The sequence below is a fragment of the Kogia breviceps genome, chromosome 7 (genome assembly GCF_026419965.1).
Source record: "Kogia breviceps isolate mKogBre1 chromosome 7, mKogBre1 haplotype 1, whole genome shotgun sequence".
Lineage (NCBI taxonomy): Eukaryota > Metazoa > Chordata > Mammalia > Artiodactyla > Physeteridae > Kogia > Kogia breviceps.
In genome coordinates this window covers 48,489,113-48,493,868 of record NC_081316.1, presented here as the reverse complement: position 1 = coordinate 48,493,868, position 4,756 = coordinate 48,489,113, and the positions used below count along the sequence as shown (strand labels likewise).

Here is a 4,756-nt window from a genome sequence, read left to right as displayed (position 1 = left end):
CAAAGGGAGAGGCCACAACAGTGAGAGGCCCGAGTACTGCAAAAAAAAAAAAAATTGAAGTACAGTTGATTTACAATGTTGTGGTAATTTCAGATGTACAGCAAAGTGATTCAGTTATACATATTTTTTTCAGATTCTTTTCCATTATAGGTTATTATAAGATATTGAATATAGTTCCCTGTGCTATACCATAGAACCTTGTTGTTTATCTATTTTATAGGTAGTAGTGTGTATCTGTTAATCCCAAACTCCTAATTTATCCCTCCCCTACCCTTCACCTCTGATAACCATAAGCTTGTTTTCCATGTCTTGTGAGTCTGTTTCTGTATTGCAAATAAGTTCATTTGTATCATTTTTTTAGATTCCACATATAAGTGATGTCATATGATGTTTGTCTGACTTACTTCACTTAATGTGATAATCTCTATGTCCATCCATGTTGCTGCAAATGGCACTATTTCATTCCTTTTCATGGCTGAGTAATATTCCATTGTATTGTACCTCATCTTTTTTATCCATTCATCTGTCGATGGACATTTATGTTGCTTCCATGTCTTGGCTAGTGTAAACAGTGCTCTTTGAACATTAGTCACCCACCATCTCTTCATCTGAATGTCCAATCGGTCAGAGAAGAAGTCTGTGAAATTGAGTTTGGGGGAGGGAGTAGCATTTCCTCAACCAGTTCCAGCTCTGGTGTCAGCTTTGGAAGGTCCAGGGCTAGGTTTATAAAAGCAGGAGGCAAGACAGCTGTTCACTACCATCACAGCTGCTGCAGCTCTTGCTGGATCGACTTTGTTCCTTTTGCTCTGGAGGTAGGGACTTACAGGGGGCAGGGGACAAACTGCAAATTACAGAGTGTCAGGGTTTCTTGTACAAGAAGTGGGCCGGGGCTGGGGAGTGCGGTGGGGTGGAGTGGAGGGATGGGAGGGATGGGGAATGGCCAACATGTTCTGGGGAAGGCCCACACAGGAGAAAGGATGGTTAGGCCAGGACTGCTTGGAAGTACCAGCTATGGCCCTAGGATCGTGACTCTTGCCAGGGCGTGAGCCTGTCAAGTCTTTTACTTTTCAGTTGACGCTACCATGTCCCAGGCTCCAGGCTAGGCTGTGAAGTAGGGAGGGAGATGCTGGGCAGGAGCAGGGTAGAGGGGAGGGGAGGAGAGAGGTAGGCCTAGAACGCTGTGGCCTCACCCGCCCCATGCTCCCCTCTAGCAGTGACTGAAGGAAGGATCCCGCCGCCGTGAGCAAAGAGAAGACCCATATCAATATCATTGTCATCGGCCACGTGGACTCTGGCAAGTCCACCACTGCCAGGCATCTCATCTACGAGTGTGGGGGGATCGACAAGAGGACCATCGAGAAGTCTGAGAAGGAGGCAGCCGAGGTAAGGCACCCACGCGTGGTGGTGGCCTCTAGGAGCTGGGGTGGGGGGATGGATGTCCTGCTTCTCGGTGGGTCCAACGCAGACAGCAGGGTGCACCATGAGGTCTAAGGCGCCACTGAATTCCCTGGGATAGGTCAGTCTGCTCACCATCAGTGCGCTCTACTCACTCCCCACCCCTCCCCAGATGGGCAGGGGCTCCTTCAAGTATGCCCGGGTGTTGGACAGACTGAAGGCAGAGAGAGAGCGTGGCATCGCCATCCACATCTCCCTGTGGAAGTTTGAAACCAGCAAGTACTACATCACCATCATCGAAGCCCCAGGCCACAGGGACTTCAACAAGAACATGATCACGGGCACCTCCCAGGTAAAGCAGCCCTTGTTCCCAGGGCCGTCCCTCTCGGATGGGGGCGGGGCAGGCGCAGAGGAAGGGCGGAAACTCAGGCTTTATTTCCGGGACTCTGGGAAGGAGGGTTATCATAAGCCTTAGAAGGTTTTCCTCATCCATGCCAATCATCAATTCTGAAAGAACCAGAGGAGGACAGACTCTGTGAGGCTCAGATACGGGCCCCCTTTCAGGCTGGGGCAGGGACCAGGTTTTCTGACGCCCAGACAAGTAGATCACTTGGGGTCCGTCTGGGAGGAAGGAACTAAAAGCTCATTTATGGGACTAGGTGAGAGTTTAACTGGAAGGCGGGACCTCTGCGCACAGCAGCAACCAAGGGACCCACGAATTTATCAACTTCTGGGGAGCAGCCCGTCCCCGAGCTTTCTCAAGGGGCCCAGGACTGCCCGAAACTCTAGCAGGCTTCCCAGCCCGGCCGGCGCCCCCTCCCCCAACTAAGCCCTTGACCCCGTGGTGTCTGTGTCCTGCAGGCCGACTATGCAGTGCTTATCGTGGCCGGTGGCGTGGGCGAGTTCGAGGCGGGCATCTCCGACAACGGGCAGACCCGCGAGCACACGCTTCTGGCCTTCACCTTGGGCGTGAAGCAGCTGATCGTGGCCATCGACAAGATGGACTCGACCGAGCCCGCCTGCAGCGCCGCGCGCTTCCAGGAGATCACGGAGGAAGTGAGCGCCTACATCAAGAAGATCAGCCTCCGTGGCCTTCGTGCCCATCTCGGGCTGGCACAGCGACAACATGCTGGAGCCCAGCAGCGACCTGAGTGCGGGCTGGGTGTGCGGGTGGGTGGAGTGGGTCCTGGTCCTGGTCCTGGTCCTGGGGTGGGTGTGCTGAGAGCAATGCCCCAGGCTCACCTCCACTATGTTCTGCATCCTCCCACAGATGCCCTGGTTCAAGGGCTGGAAGGTTGAGCGAAAGGAGGGAAACGCCACCCAGGTGACACTGCTGGAAGCTCTGGACTCCATCCTCCCACCCTCTCGCCCTGTCAACAAGCCCCTGAGGCTGCCTCTGCAAGACGTGTACAAGATTGGAGGTGAGGTGACAGGGCTTCTTGAGGAATGAAGGAGTTGAGAATGAGGTCCGGTGTCTGACTTGCCAGGGTTCAGATCCTGACTTCTGAGCTGTAACAAAGTGTAAAGCCCCCAGCGTTTCCAAATTATCTGATACACAGAAGAAACAGCAGTCCTGTAGGTGCCTTGGTCCTTGCACCCCAGGACAAGGGACTTCCCCAGAAGCCAGTTGTCCCTGGGTGGGTCTAGAATCTTTCTGACTGCCCTTCTTCCCATTGCACAGGCATCGACACTGTGCCCTTGGGCCATGTGGAGACCGGCCTCCTGAAACCTGGCATGGTGATCACCGTTGCTCCCAGCAACGTCACCACTGAGGTCAAGTCTATGGAGATGCACCACGAGGCCCTGCCTGAGGCCCTGCCTGGTGACAATGTGGGCTTCAACGTGAAGAACGTGTCTGTGAAGGACATCCGTTGTGGCATTGTGGCCGGAGACAGCAAGAACGACCCACCCACCTGCCTCCCATGAGGGCCAGCAGCTTTGTGGCACAGGTAAGCTGCCTGGGAGGCCACGGGCCTTGGTGCTTGGTGGTGATGGAAGTGCTTCTTAGAAATTAGCCCCGACTTCTACAGAAGGCACAGGTTGGCCGAGAGTTGGCCCCAGATCACAGGTGCCATCTGATCTCTTCTAATTCCATCCTCCTCCCCTTGCCAGGGGATCATCTTGAATCACTCGGGACAGATCCATGCCAGCTATTCCCCGGTGCTGGACTGCCACACAGCCCACGTCTCCTGCAAGTTTGCCAAACTGAGGGAAAAGATTGACCGGCACTTAGGCAAGAAGCTGGAGGACAACCCCAAGGCCCTGATGCAGCCATAGTGCAGATGGTCCCCAGCGAGGCCATGTGTGTGGGGACCTCCTCTGAGTACCCACCTCTAGGTGAGCCAGGGACTGATGGCTGCTGAATCCTGGGAAGGAAAGCACCTCTGACTGAGGCCAAGGAGCCTTTTTCCTTCAGTGTCACTTTACAGAAATCTCATTCTTCCTTCCTCCTCCAGGCTGTTTTGCTCTGCAGGACATGAGGCAAACAGTGGCCACTGGAGTCATCAAGGCCGTGGAGGAGAAGACAGCCTCTGCAGCCAAGTTCAGCAGTGAAGGCCAGCAAGAAATGAAATGTGTCCTCGGCAACCTCCACTATATGAGATACTTCTATTGACAGGATAAAATTAATAATAAAACTTAAACTAGCTGTCTTTGTTTCTTCCAAGGAGGAAAGCATCAGGTTAATGAGGAAAATCTGGGTAGAAGAACAACTAATTTAAGGTTCATAGGCTTCAAAGTTTTATGCTCTGGGTGGTGAACACAATTCAGGGTCTTACCTCCTTCTCCCACCCAGGGCTGTTTCCCATCCTTGAACCCTCGAACTGAATCATCTCCAGCTGGTCATCTCTGGGAGGAAGAGGAATTATTTTGGGATGTGATAAAGTGTATTCGCAATGGCATAGGGTAGGATCCCAGTGTCAATAGGCTAGTTCAGTGCTAACATGTGCATCCTTCTCACCCACCCTCACTTTCATATAGATATATTTCTCTTTTTTTATTAAAGTATAGTTGATTTACAATGCTGTGTTAGTTTCAGGTGTACAGCAAAGTGATTCAGTTACACACACACACACATACAAACACATACATACACACTCATTCTTTTTCAGATTCTTTTCCATTGTAGCTTGTTACAAGATACTGAATATAGTTCCCTGTGCTATACAGTAGGCCCTTGTTGTTTATTTTATAGATAGTAGTATCTGTTAATCCCAAACTCCTAATTTATCCCTCCCCCACCCCCTTTCCCCTTTGGTAACCATAAATTTGTTTTCTATGTCTGTGAGTCTGTTTCTGTATTGTAAATAAGTTCATTTGTATCATTTTTGAAATTCCACATATAAGTGATATCATACGATAT

At 51.3% G+C, this 4,756-nt stretch overlaps 1 pseudogene; it reads left to right on the top strand.

The window, feature by feature from the left end:
• The first annotated feature begins 1,245 nt into the window (after window positions 1–1,245).
• On the top strand, window positions 1,246–3,965 carry LOC131759264 (elongation factor 1-alpha, oocyte form-like; annotated as a pseudogene).
• The last annotated feature ends 791 nt before the right edge of the window (window positions 3,966–4,756 follow it).